Here is a 15,598-nt window from a genome sequence, read left to right as displayed (position 1 = left end):
GAGACTCCCGCAAAGGGAGAAAACTTCACAGCCCTTCCTGGTGTCACACCCCTGAAAATAGACTGTTAAACTCTTAGATACTGAAAATGAACTAAGTGATATATTATTTATAACAGCCAACACGCCGCTTAGAGGTGAATGCTGCTCGACTTGAGGAGGAGAGCTCTGTCCCCGAGTGCTGTCGATCTGCTGAGGAAGAATCGAGGTGAAGTTTGAAGATAGTCAAATGACAGCTAATTTTTCCCTTTTTGGATTTCTTCCTTCCGACACCACCAAAAAAAAAATAACCAATAGTGATGTCATGTGCAGCACCCCCAGCAACAACAATTTTCTTTGTCGTCCAATGAGAAAATACGCCCATATCCCCCCGAAAAAAACAACCCCAGGGGGCTCCAACAGCCTCCTTCTCTTTCTGTTCCAACTGATTCTGAGCACATTCATCAGTTTGATATTACAGATTCAGAAGCAGAGCAAACACTTCTTGCTCATTTCTGGCTGCTGATCGCTCACTAATACAAACTGAAACGTACTGTAGGCACTATCTGGAATCTGGAAAATATGATACTCATGAAAGTATCTCACTGTGTAACATTACTGAAGTCTATCAGCCGTCCTCAGGCAAAGTCAGTGATGTCAATTTACTAGATGAAACACTCGCACTTTATTTTACAGTGCACTAATAAGATGAAACAAGCTGTACTTTGTCCCAAACTGACAAAAACTAGAATTTTCAAAATCTATTTGACAGAATTAGACATTTTACTAGACTTATAATTACAGACATATTACAGCAGAACTGCACGGTAAACTAAAGTGTCTTATTTCCCACTGTGATGAAGGGTAATTACAGAAACATTACAACAGAATCATACTGTAAACTAAAGTGTATTATTGCCCACTGTCAAATGTTTATTAGACTTATTTAAAGGGTCATTTGAATCACATTACAACAGAAGCGCACAGTAAACTAAAGTCTATTATTCTCCACTGTCTGACCCTTATTAGACCTATTTAAAGGGTCATTTGAATCACATTACAGCAAAACTGCACGGTCAACTGAAGTGTCTTCTTTCCCACTGAAACAAAAGGTAATTAGGGAAATATTATAGCAGAACTGAACTGTAAACTAAAATGTATTATTCCCCACTGTCAAACGCTTATTAGACTTATTTAGAGGGTCATTTGAATCACATTACAATGGAAGTGCACAGTAAACTAAAGTGTACTATTTCGCACAATTATCAAGGGTAATTAGGGAAACAATAGAACAGGAATGTACTGTAAACTAAAGTGTATTATTCTCCATTGTTTAACCCTTATTAGAGCTAATTTGTACTACATTACAACACAACTGCACTGTAAACTAAAATGACATCATATATCTGCTTCTTGAGACACACCTTTAATTGGCAGAGTAGCAGGGACTGATGCCTACTTCTTTAAGTGTCTAATACTATCTAATAAAGAACATAGTATTTTAAAGTAAGGCTCATTATGTGTTATTAGTGTATCATTAGGTATATGGCGTCTAATTAAGGTATAATATACTGTGTGATAAAGAACATATTTCTAGTTTTAATCTAATTTAATACAAAGTATGACTTGTTATGTCTTATTAGTGGACTGTAAAATGAAGTGCAACCAATGAAACTACTCATGTTTTGAAATATTGAGTGTACTTCCTCAAATTTTTATATAAAACACTTTTGAATGTATGAGTAATTCAAGTTAGCACTAATCCTCTTTAATGGCAAGGACATAAAGTAAACAGATGTGTCTCCCCCTGTCTCCCTCCTTCCTCCCTCAAAAGGTCAGTGGTGTAAAAGTACAGTAGGATGCTTTTTCCCTGCCGGTCAGCTCCAAAATACTGTATTGTACTCCCCGCGGAGCGCACAGCTGGACGCAGGAAAGGCCGGAGCACCGCCGCCACGCTGCCCTCCTCTCCCCCGGGCCACCAAAGGGGGAGGTCCAACCGGGCTGCCACTCAGCCGGGGGGCGCGCTTCATGTACGACCCAAAAAAAAAAAAAACCAATGGGATCGATAGGAGCCTCCCCCCTCCACCCCACCTCATCCTTCCTCTGTCTACCCTCTTCTCCTCTCCCTGCTCTCCTTCACTTTTCCTTTTGTCTTACCTCCCCCTGCTGGCTGCCTCTCTTTTTCCTCCTCCTCCCCTCTAAACACTCTCGTGGGCTTGCTTTGCCATTACAGCTCCAGAAGAGCTTAACATAAGGAAAAAAAAAAAAAAGAAAAAAGCGGGGCGATGCTGTAATGCAGATTTGCATTTTGCCAAGTGCTGTGTCATGAGTTTGGGGAAATGCAGAAATCCCTCGGCGCCGTTGCAATTACCATTATTTTTACATTTTACATGGCAAAGAAGCATCAAATGCTACTTAACAGCTTGCATATCTGAGTGTTGAAAATGTGGCACGAACACCGCCACGGGGCCACCTAGGCTATAAACACCAGCCACTCATTCTTACTGTAATCACTTCAGATTAAAGCATCCAACAAACGGCACGTGTTAACAATTAATCAATGATATTGATGACACCGCATCACGGATCAAATCAATCTTGTAATGTCAGCGTTGACACTTAATCATGTGACTCAGGTTCATCAACGGCAGTGATTGACAGGCCGGAGACGAAGGGAGGGAATAATTAAGAGATACAGATATTCCTGTTACTGTTGTTAGTGATCGCCTTCATCATCTCCGTGCGATGGAGGCTTTCGTGGTTGAAAAGGATACTGCTGACAAATTCAATTATTGAAAGGAGACAGGCTAATGGTCCGTGGTAATGATTCATTTCATAAGTGTTTCTGCCGTATGTTTTAATGAAAGCTTACATTGTCAGTGGTGGCAAAGGGAACGGATGCCTTACACCAATTACTATACTGTCACTGAGGGCAGCGTGTTGCAGCAATAATCCTCCCACTCCCACCACGGCGCAGGCCAGACATATACGCTGTATGCTAAAAGAGAGAGTTTGGATTATGTGATGTGAGGCTGCATGAGCTACTTATTGATGTCCGGTGAGTTTATCTACAGTTGATGCTGGTCAGCATGCCCTCAGTTTGGGGAGGCAGAGAAGAATACCAGCAGGGAAGCAGTGGATGCGGTGAGCAGCAAAACATTTTAGCCACTTCATAAAAAAAAAAAAAATCAATAAATTGAAATGTACAGGATAGTAAAAAGGATATTTTCACAGCTTTATTTTGCTGTCAGATGGCCTTTTTTTGGTGGAAAAACAATCAAACTCAATGGGCAGTGAATCTGAAAAATACAAAAACTTACTACTCCACGACAGTCTAGATCTATTATCAAATTAATTGCCAACTATTTTGATTATCGATTAACTGAAAAAAAGTCAATATTCTCTGATTTTAGCTTTTTAAATCCTCTCTGACAGTAAACTGAATATCTTTGAGTTGTGGACAAAACAAGACATTTGAAGACGTCATCTTGGACTTGGACCAAACAACTAAATGATTCATCCAGAAGATAACTGACAGAGTAATCGGCAACGAAAATAATTGTTAGCTGAAGCCGTAATAAAACAGAGGAACAGGTCAACCTAAAAAGAATAAAATCATTTAAAGTGTACACAATATTGACAATATTTTCACCACTTTGCCTTGCTGTCAGACAGCCTTTTCTGATGAATAACTGCCATTATATAAGCCAAATATCACTGTCTCCAACCTAACCAAACTCCATAGGCAAAATCAGTCATTTTACCTTGCAGAATATAAGAGTTGCTGGTCTACTGTTGCCTCAATTTGTTAGTTTATTATTTGTTATTGTGTGACTTTGCTGAATCTGAACCACCCTTTTAAAACAACAAAGTCACACAAGAACACTAACCAACTAACAAAGCAAGGCAGCAGTAGACCAGCAACTGCTGTGTTCTGCAAAACAAAATGACTGATTTTGGCCATGGAGTTTGGTTGGTTTGGAGAGAGTGATATTTGGCCTATATAACAGTAGTTTCCCTTCAGAAAAGGCTGTTTGACAGCAAGGTAAAGTGGTGAAAATATTCTAAATATAGTGCACAATTAAACTGACCCTGATTTAGATTAGTTTGTTTAGTTAAGCTAAAATAGAAGGCAGTAGTAAACCAGTAACTGCTGGATTCTGCAGTGTAAAATGACTGATTTTGCCTATAATGTTTGGTTGGTTTGGAGAGATGATATTTGGCTTATATACCGCTTTCTCACTGGAAAACGCTGTCTGATGGCAAAGTGAAAATATTCATAATATAGCATACATTTAAATTTACATTTAACCTCATATTAAGTGCCTAAAATTCTCCAAATGACGCATCTGATGCCATCTAATGCTGGTAATGCACTATATATCGATAAGTACCTCATACAGCTGCACATCAAATAATGTGAACTATCCCTTTAATACAGCCTGGACATGTGTATGTGTACAATAACCACAAACACACATTTTTCCTCCATTTCTTGCCCCAGCCTGCTTCCCCTTTGTGCAAACACAAAGAAAAGGGATCCTCTCTGTTATTCTTTATTCCTTTGGTCCATTCTTTGCTGGGACTGGACGCAGGGGTCCGGGCGCAGCCTCTGCCCCACCACGCTTCACCATCCCCGGGCATGAGAGGTGGAGGCAGGGGCCTTAGAGTGTGGAGGTCCGCAGGTCTCGAGAAGAGGAGGAGGAGGTGTGGTGGTGATGGGTTCGAGGGGTTGGTGGGGGGCGTTGGTGGTCGGAGGCTGACATACATCTGCAGCCCAGAGAGAGAGGCAGGCTCAAAGGCTTGGGGAGAATGAGAAGGGGGTTGCAAGGGTCAGTGACAAGTGGCACACACAGGGTGGGTGTGCGGGTGAAGTGGGGTGGAACAAGTGCTATAGAGGGGCCAGGGATTGTGTTTTTCCCATGGTCCGCTAACCCCTTTTTCCCCCCTCCGAAGTTTCCCCTCATGGACCCCCACCCAAACCCCCAGAACCAGCCCCCCCCCTTCCCCTCCGCCGCCCCCTCCATCCCGTGGTACTCTCTCTCGTTGCCCTGTCAAGAAAGGAGCGGGCAGGCTCAGTTTCACTCCACAGGGCCGGTGTGTTTTCAATGAATTGATACAGATGAAGAAGTTCAACACAATGGATGGATTACCTCAGCCAAAATAGAGTGACCCCCCACCTCCCCCAGCCCCGCTTCCCACCACCACCGCTTCCCCCCCAGCCACCCTTCATAACCCCACCCGCCCACCTCGCTTATTCACACAGCCACTGACACGCACTGGATGATATAGACTAGCCTCACACACACACAGACACACACACGGACACATACGAATGTGCATACACAGTTTCCAGAGATGAAGACTAATTTAATCTGAGATTAATGAGTAAATCCAGAATTAAAATTAAGCAGAACTCCGCTGCACAATTAAAAACTAATCTTCAAATTTAATCAATGTGGAGTTGTTTACTTAAAATAGATAAATAAATGAAAAACTATTTTGATGACCTAGTAAGAGCAAAAGAGGTCAGAAACGTTAAAAAAAAGTTAACAAAAAGTAGCGTTAGGTAGCTAACAAACATTGTAACAAAACACTGCAACAAATTAACAAATGGTGTCATTGTTTGTGCACTAGCTACAAATTTAGCAAAACATTACATCATTTGTTCCTAGCTAAAAAGTTTGAACAGGATTGAATGGAGTCTAGGTTTAGAGTAAAAAACCAAACTGAGGTTTAAAGAGAGGTAAATTAAAAATGAATCCTTGCTGCTGCAACACAGCCATTAAGTACATACTGCTATATGAAAAGGAGAGCAACTGTTTCTCGAGGTGTATTAAACACTTAATATCCTGGCTCTGTGTCCCAGTTTTAGGGTAAGTTAGTGCCTTGTTTGTGCATGAGCCTAAAAAAGGACCTACCCAAAATAAAATGGCTACTCTGCTTGAACACCTTTCATGACATTCAAGATCCTGGTCTCTTCTGAAAGGTATCTCTTTAGAGCTTATTTTCAAAATGTTAGCACATACTGGCGTCAAACTACTCTAGTTGGCTTGAATTGAAGCTTAATGTTAACACATTTTCTCTTGACTGTCCTTCAATATTACAACATTAGTCCAACATCACTTCAGCCTGTGGTGGTTGCCACATTAGCCAAGCTGTGTTCAACACGTTAACCCCCAAAATGAACACCAACGCAACACAAAACATGGCAAAACCTACAAGTTTGAAGTCGGACAGACAGCCAGCATTGATCCATCCCAAAATAACTTATCAAAGATGTGGTGAAATGGTTAAAATTCCACTCAAACTGCTTTAGGAGGCAGTGACTTTTCCTGCACAAGATCCAACTGCAATTGAATTTCCATGTCCCTTTTTTTTTTTAAATAACATATGCTATTTGGTGCATACATTTTTTACCATGAGTGCTGATATTTTAGAGTCAGGCTTCTAATCTTTACAGGTATTTGAGCCCTTCCATATGAGCTACAGAACCTCTCCAGATCCAAAGAAGCACCTTCAAACCTCCTGGAGGTGAACATGAAGTACAGTACATTTGTGTTTCTCTTTAATCTCGGTTCACTTTCGATCCTGAGCGAGTTCATGAACTGGAGGCGTTTTTAACACCTGCTGTCAGGAGGAATCATCTGCATGTGAAGGAAGGTGCTTTAGATTTCTGTTTTTTTATGGAGTAAATAAAAAAGAAAGGCACAGACATGAATGGTGTTTGATTGACAGATGACCTCTGGGAAGTGTGGTCCAAAAAAACACAGCAGCAATGACACGCCTCACAATAACAACATCAAACTGTCACTACCTCATCAATACTTATTGGTATACCATTTGTAGCTGTTAATATGTCCTGGACAAAATGTACTGAGTCTAGGGAGGTGGGGGGTGTTGCCAGTAAACCACAGGTCCCGCCCACCGTCCCTGTGGCTGTAGTAGAAGGCGGTGGCTCACTTAGCTGTCCTGGCTAATGGCTACGAATGGGCCCTAATGCACGTTCCTCCCAATAAATCACATGCACAGCGCCTTGCTTAGACATTCAGCAGCTTGGCCGACCACTCTGCTCCATCATCACACCCTGAGATTAATGAGCACACACCCATTTACCTTGCACCACTGGACAGAGGGACACAAAAAAGCACACACACTCGCAGGCAAAAATACATGCTTGTGAGGACTTTTCTACTGGCTACAATTATTCCAGTCTCTTAGAAATAAAGGTCCCAAGAGGGTTCCATTAAGAACCAATTTCGTCCAAAGAACCATAGAAGAAAGAGGTCTTCAAGACCCTTTATGTTGGGTTCTTGGTTAAACCCTTGGGTGCGTTCTACATGAGAACTCTGGAATATCTAAGGGCTCCTGCTTGAATCACCCTTGGAAGGAGGAAAGGTTGTGGATAGAACTCCCAGAGAGGGTTCTAGGTGGAACCATTCACAAATGGTTCTAGGTGTAACCCTTTGTTGGATTCTAAGTACAATCCAGTGGCTGAATTACAGAGAGAAACCTTAGGAATACAAAAGGGTTCTCGCAGGTTCCAGATGAAACCCTTTGAATATTAAAGGGTTCTTGACAGAACACCCTGAGTGGGTTCTTGTTAGCACCATTAGAAGATGCAAAGAATTTGGTTATAACCCCAGAGAGGGCTCTGGGAGTAACCATCACTCCATAGAAGGGTTCTAGAAGTGAACATCTGATGAGAGGGTCAAGGTAGAAAGTTTCATAGATGGTTCTAGGTACTACGATTGATGTTGAATTTTCAATAGAACCCTCTGAGCCCTTTTCCACCAATATGGAACTGGACCTGTTCTGGTTCAAGCCCCTAATTTTGAACCATTCTGAGCATTTCCACCAAAAATAAATAAGTAGCTGTGGAACCCGAAAAGCTGGTTCCCAGCTGGAACCAAAAACTAGCAGGTTTTTCTTGGGAACCAAAAGGGGCATGTCATATTCTATAGGTCGCTGTGCAATGTGCAACAACCTCTGTGGTTCCACTAAAACTGACAGAAATGCTAGCTGGTTCAAGGACCCTGAAAGGAACCGGTACAAGACCCAGAGCCTACTTGGTGGGAAAGGGCCTTCTGAAAGGGAAAGCTGAAGAACCCAATATGGTTTTAGCTAGTACTTTTATTTCTAAGAGTGCATTTTAACAGTTAGAAGTGCCAAAACAATATTTTTCTGTCTCTCTGCAGACACTGGAGACACACTGGTCCACTCTTCCATGCAGGTTCAGGCACACACCTTCTCAAACTGTCTAGAAAGGTTTTGGCAACACTTCCTTTTTGTCTGGGGGACAAAATGTCTCATCACAAATATCCAGCGCCGCGTCGGCCGGGCAAAATAACACAGTGACAGAGTGGAGACAAGTGTGCGAGTAATAACAGTAGGCAAGCTGAATGATTAATAGGCTATACGCATGAGACACAACTCCTCTTTTCCCTAGTTTGAGTAAACTTTCTCCCTCAGGAGGCTGCCGTGTCCTTTGATCTTTCATTTAGAGTTATTACAATCAGACGCCGCCGCTGCGAACATTTCAGGAATCCAATGTGCCGAGCCGAATGTGTTTTCCAAATGTTTATTTTAGCAAGAAATAATGCACTCAACTAACCATATCTGTGGCGTTATCATCATTGCCCAGGCTATTTACAAACTGTATCTATTAATCATTTTCGAGCATGTACAGCAATTAAATTAGGCCGGGTCACACTCGAGCAATAATAAGATTTTAATTGCGTGGGGCAAGGCTCTAATTCAACTATCTCTGGATCGCTTGACGGGGGCAAACGAAACACTCATCGGGAGCACAAAGACGGAAAGAAAGGAAGGAGAGAAAGAAATAAAGGGAGGGGTATCAACTGGCAGGCAGTTTGGCTTTCGATTTATGTGAAAATGAACTAAAGAGAGAACAAAAGGGAGTCAAATCAAAATAGTAGACAGTCTATCTTTTCCATTATGCACCTGGGTGTTGCAGTTTGAAAAGACAAGTGCAGTTGCAATTACGAGCGAGCCAGACATCTGGATTTCTCCCCTCCCTGAACCTCTGACAGGACAAAACAAAAAAAAACAACACGTTTCAATACAACTCATCTCCAATCACCTTCAAATACAGCGCCGAGATCTCCGGTCAGACCCTTCCGTCTCCACCTGACATGCAAAACAAACACACCACACTTCAGCAGCATGCAAACACTGCACCCTAAGAAAGAAGGGTTCCTCCTGAAGGGTTGAAGTTCTACCCCAAAACTGTTTGCTTCTGAAGAACCTTCTTTTTTTTTTGAAGAAAAGGTTCTTCAAGGGTTTTTTGTAAGAATGAAGGAAACTTTTTTTAACCATAAACTTTTTTTGAAAGAAAGGGTGGAAACTGAAACTCTTTCATCAAGGGTTTATCAAGGGTTCTTTGGATGAAAAGGGTTCTTAATGGAACCTTTACACTTACAAAGAACCCTTCTTGGAAGACACAAGAACTCTTTCATCAAGAGATCATCAAGAGGTCTTTGTGCCATAACATAAAAGGAACTCCCTGTGCAGGTGATAAAAACGTGGAATATAAAAAGGTTCTAAGTAGAACCTACTGTGTGGATTCTAGATAAAACCCTTGGAATATAAAAAAAAGGTTCTCTGTACAAGCCTCTAGGTACGTTCTTGTTAGCACCCTTATAAGGTATAAAGATTTCTGCACAGAACCCTGGAGATGGTTCTGGGTGAAACCTTTCACAGATGGTTTGAGGTACAACCCTATGTTTTGGGTTAGAACTCTCTCACAAAGTTAGAACATTTTCGAGAGGTTAAACCGGGAACCAAAAAGGGTTCTCCTGTGGGGACCAGCTGAAGAACCCTTTGTAGTTCTAGTTAGCACCTTTATTTCTAAGAGTTAAGAAAGAGAAACGGCACAAAAACAGGCAGAAAAATGAAAGAGAACAGGAGCGGCTCCACGACAATATGAATGTTTACTTGTTGAATCTTTTATCAGTTTTGTTTTTATCTCTCCTCCTCTTCCTCCTCTCCTCCTCCTCCTCCTCCTCTCCCTCTGTGTTATCTATGCAGCAGGTACTGAGCTATGCATTGGGGCTGCGTGGAGCTGATTAGAACAGTGATAGATGGGAGGGTGGATGACCTTAGCTTCCGACTAAACACAAGGTTGGACATTTGTCTCCTCGCTGCATTTGCATGCTCTCCGCCCGTTTATGGCAATTTGTCACCATACTCGCTTTGCCATTGAGAAGACACAAAAAGGGGGGAAAAAGTCGGCAGTGCAAGGCTAGATTCCCCGGAATAAAAATTCAAAGCAGGTTATGATGAAGCACTTTCATTCAGATAATTCCACAAAGTGCAAAAACTCCCGTACAGCGAGTTCTCCTCATGCTTACCCTTCCCTGTTAGTAATATGTTAACTCACGGGAGTGTAATTAAGGGACACTGGTGCAGAAATTCATCTTAGCAGCAAAACAGGGACAATACAAAACTCTGTGTGCATGCAAAAAACATGTTGCGCTCCTCTTCCTCTTCAAAACCTTCAGCTCTAACCCGCAACCTCCCACTCTCCGCTCGCCACCCACCTCCTCCCACAAAAAAAAAACAAAAAAAAAACGCACGTGCCGTAAACACGTACGCCCCGCGCGCGCGCCGCGACACACGCTGATGAATGGCCTGTCATGCTGTTTGGTGATCAGTGAATTATTTACACTCATATGCCTTTAATAATTCAGGGGCCCAGTCTTAACAAATTACCGCACCGCTCCCCAAACCAACAGAGTTCACTCAGCCAGAGCGCCGCGCGCGTAGCCCGTTCATCCACTCTCCCAGCATGCCCTTGGAATGTGATGGTGACATTTTTGCAAGGCGCCAAATCTCCGCCGTAATTCAATCATTTTTGAAAGCGAGACGTGCCTCAGCAAATCAGTCGTGGAGAACATCTCCGGTGTGATCTCTCTGTATTGAGAGATAAGATGGTGTTTCCTCAGTTAAAGAGCTGCTTTCACTGATCCGTCTGAGAGGGAGGAAACTCTGCTGCTACAGGTGGAAAAGTCTCACAAACAAAACATCTATCCTATATTTTTTCTTTATGATTTGTGAACAAGGCCATGCACAGTTTGCAGTTCGCGATTCTGTACTTCTATTGTGTATTCATAGAGGTTTAATACCAAACCATTCTCTACAAACTCGCCTGCAAACTCTGTCTGTGTATTAAAAAGTATAAACACAACTACAGTCAACAAAAATATAAACTCATTTTACTTTTAGACAATAAATATTAGCTCTAATAATATTTGACTTGACAGATAATGTTGGAGCATTTAACTTTTGATGAAGTTAACAAGAAAAACTACATGAACATTTGAGTCAGTCAATCATTGGTAAAATTAACAATCGATTGATCAATTAATTGGTCGTGCAAAATCTTAAAAATCTTGCATGTACCAAACAATACGAACTGTATTTTTTCCCCTCAAAGTTTTATTTGTAGCTTTGTGCTAACTAGAACTATATAGGATTTATCAGCATGGAGAACAACCTTTTATAAAAGTTCACTTGCAACATTTTCAAACAGTTCCATCTAGAACCCAGCACAAAGGGTTATATCTAGAACCATCTGTGAAAGGTTTCACCCAGAACCCCCTGTGAGAGCTTCAACAGAGAACCCATTTATGGTGCAACGGTTCAGCCCAAAACCCTCTGGAGGTTCTATCCAGAACTTTTCTACCTTTCTAAGGGTGCTAACAAGAACCCAACCAGGGGCTTCAAATGAGAATGTTTTAATATTCCAAGGGTTTTATCTAGAATCAACCCAGGGTGTTCTACTGAGAACCGTTTTATATTATGACACAACTGACGAACCCTATAAATACATTAATGGAAACACAGCTATTGTTACCGTTGAGCTCATGGCACAATTGTAGATTTCTCTTCAAAACTTTCCGGCGTTGCTGTTGAAAAAAAACACACCGATCCGCAAACTTATGACCTTGATTTTGTCCAGTTCAGAAATGGAAACCTTCCTATTATAGTCCACCCTAAAATTGTTTATTTAATTTTCACTGTCTTGTTCCAACACGATGTCACAAACACTGGGAATCGATTCCTTGCCCAAAGAGACCAATCAGAGGTGAGATCTGCCAACGTTAGGGCAACCAAAGTCCTCATTGGCTGAGGTTTAAAAACACTCTTTGCATTCTTAACGTTCTTTTCCACTATATCTTTTATTTGCAGGACATTACATGAGTGTTTATCTATTAATATGATTTAATTAGTGTACTTCTAGCCATGTCTGACATATCAGAGGGATAAATCTCCCAAAGCAAATCAAAAATGTATGATCTTTATAAATACATGCCTTCATTTAGCTGCAGATCACCATCTAGATGCCATAACAACCTCTGCCACCACCCACAATGCATCAGCACATACACAGATATCAACCAATTGGCTCACAGTGTGAACATCCTGTCAGTCACACAGGGTAAGCTGGTCATGTATACACACAATGAGAGATTAGGCCTTTACTACATGCCTTCTCGCTTTTTCCTAGTCATCAGCGAACACACACGCGCGCACACACACACACACACACGTAGGGACAAAGACGACACAGACACGTACAAACACACACAGAGGCCCCACCAGACACTTCCAGGTCCCTAACGAGGTCGCTAATTAACTCTCCCACTTGCGCTCGCTCGTTTTCATCCGAGGTGCACATTGCTTTTTTGACAGGAGAAAATTGCCGGGCAATTAAATCATCTGAAGACGAACACTCCAGCAGCTGGTATTAACAGCTAAATGTTACATCCATTTTCAAAAATGCGATTGTGGAGAAACTGTACAGTAAGTGACTGACTGCTATAGTGCTCCCTAATAACCCACAGCTGAGGCTTTGTGCCGCTGTACTGTAGTAATGCTGCATCGTATGTTGGTGATACAAATACTGAGCGCAGTGAATCCATTCATGCAAACCACGTCACTGCTTTTTGTCTACCCTGATTTGTAGAATAATTTGTGCCACAGTGAAGACAAATGTTTAATCCTCATCCTACTCTTCCTCCATCTCATACTGGTTAGAATGACTATGCCGCCACTTCTGACTTATTTATGATTTAATTCACCTCTTCTAAGCAGAAGGCAGAGGGCAGCGTTATCTTGGACCCTTACCAGGCAAGGCCTCTCTTCCTCTGTGCAGCTGCGTCCGTCTCAGAAGTGTTGGGCGTCCGCGATGTCCACAGATGTCCACAGATGTCCGTGTACGCATCCGTCTGGCAGTATAATCCAGGCTTCACTCAGACTCCCCCCTGCCAAAAACAAAACAAAAAACACTGCTTTACTGAGGAGTCTTTAAGCTCACCGATTTAGTTTCACGGCCCGAGACTGTTTTTCTTCATCGCTCTCATTGGCTTCATTTCCAGAAAGGTCATAGAAAGAGTGTTTTTTTGTGCGTTTTCATGTATTACCTGCTCGGCACCAAACTATCGACAGACAAAGTTTGTGACTAGCTGGTGAAAATAGTGGAAAATTTAACAGCTAGAGCCAGATGTTGCCCTGAAGAGTTGGTGGAGACCAAAACAGAGCTAAAAGGACAGTGTGTGTACTGGACAGATGGAAACAAACATTACTAAATAGTAACGTTTTTGCTGGATGTGGAGATCTTATTAAAAAAGCTGTTATAGAGAACATATTATCAACATTGTATTTACAGAAGAGCTGCAACGATTAATCGAGAGACCAAACAACTACCAACTGATTAACCAAGAAAACGATTGGCTGATTAATCAGCTATGAAAATAAAGATTAATTGCAGCCCGACGTTACAGCTTCTTCTACTGCCACCATGTGGCTAAGGAAAAAAATCTCCATCTACATTTCTACTGATTTAAAGGACCAGTGTGAAGGTTTTAGCAGCATCTAGTAGTGAGACTGTAGACACTGTCCCTTTTCAAACATGCAGGAGAGACTATGATTACTGTCTAAACTTGCAAAAATGGCCGCATCTACAGACAGTGTTTGGTTAGTCTGTTCTGGACTACTGGTGATGCAACACTGCGGAAATAATGACAATTATTACTGCCATATTCTGCTGATAGATCCCTGTAATTTGTATGGCAGACAACTTCTTTTAACAACTGCATCAATATTTTTTATGTACTGACTCACAGGACAAGTAGGAAAAACTCAGGACATAACTTTAAAATGAATTTCACACTTCCAAAATCCCATAATTCCATGTGAACTGTCCTCATCCTGTAAGCCACACCCCTCTTTAAAGATGCACAACAACAAACAGGAAGAATTATTTGAATATAATATTTGACCCAAGCCTGTGCACTCACACACACACACACACACACACACACACACAGTTTTTTGGGCTCCACTTCATCTCAGTGCAGCCTCCTGGGTCCCCGTCCTCTTCTGAAACTGATTTTTGTCTCCTATTTTGTTAACCTCGCTCGCAATTAACCCCACGCTGCGAGCCAGCCACACATGGGCCAATGGAGGCGGCCTACAGTATGTGAGTGCCCGGCCCCGTGTGAATCACCGCATTGTGTCATCTGTCCTGTAAAGAAAGGGAGTGGGGAGAGAGGAGAATGAGACGCGGGGAGAGAAAGAGCGCTGTTTTTTGGGGGTCCACTATTCTTAGCGGGGTTACCCCCAGGGGCGATGACAGCAGTGCAGGGTGGAGGGTTTGTTTCTGTGTGTGTGTGTGTGTGTGCAGGAAGGGAGGGTTGGTGGGGGCTCCCATCCTGACAGGTTCTTTTTCGAAAGCGGGGTGTTTTTTTTTGTTTTTTTTTCGGGGAAGGTGAGGGCCGGTTTTTGTGGCGCCGTCAGGAGCGTCGGAGATGGCGTGAGTCGCCGCCGACGGGGGGTCATTGTACCCACTCCATTCTGTCTCCACACTCTGCTACTGCTCAATGGGCGGATTAGAGAATACGCCTGAGTCTTAATCTTTGAACTGCGCAGACACAGATGCACAAACACACACGCACGCAGCTGAATCGAGCCGGTCAGGGTCGGGGTCCCACGCAGCTTGTGTGTGTGTGTTTAGCTAAACGCTCACATCGGCGGCTAACACCACAATCTATAGGTCTCATTTGCATCGCTGAATGTAATGATGTTACCCGGCACATACTGTAACGCTTCTTTTTATAGATCCCTCCATGCTTTTTTTTTTTTTTCTCCCGTCATAATGAGAGAAAAAGGTCAGTGTCTAGCGAGGGGGAGGAGGGTATTAAGCCAGCTCCTTGGTTTCTTTACAGTTCTCCAAGTTCACCAACTCCAGCAAATGAGCATGTACAACAAGCCAAGGGGCCTTTTATTGCAAATCTAATTCATTTCTCTAGACAACTGTGAAATTTGCCATTGACATTAGTCATTACCCCAAGGCTAACGAAAAGATGATCTCAGTTAATAAATGATCCCTAACAAGGAGCTCTCTCTTTCTCTCTCCCATTGTGTTAATGGCGGGGGCAGCTGTTAACGGCACGCAGTTACAGAACAACACTGCTAACGCCGACTCTGGCTCCACTTCCCTCTCGGTCCTTCTGCTGCTTTCATTTGGCTGCCGGGTACCCCCACCCTTTCTTTTTTTTTTTTTTTCTCCCCCCTCCGTCTCCGTCTTTTGCCCCCC

The sequence above is a fragment of the Lutjanus erythropterus genome, chromosome 24 (assembly GCF_056507025.1).
Source record: "Lutjanus erythropterus isolate fLutEry1 chromosome 24, fLutEry1.hap2, whole genome shotgun sequence".
Lineage (NCBI taxonomy): Eukaryota > Metazoa > Chordata > Actinopteri > Lutjaniformes > Lutjanidae > Lutjanus > Lutjanus erythropterus.
This window is presented reverse-complemented; position numbering follows the sequence as displayed.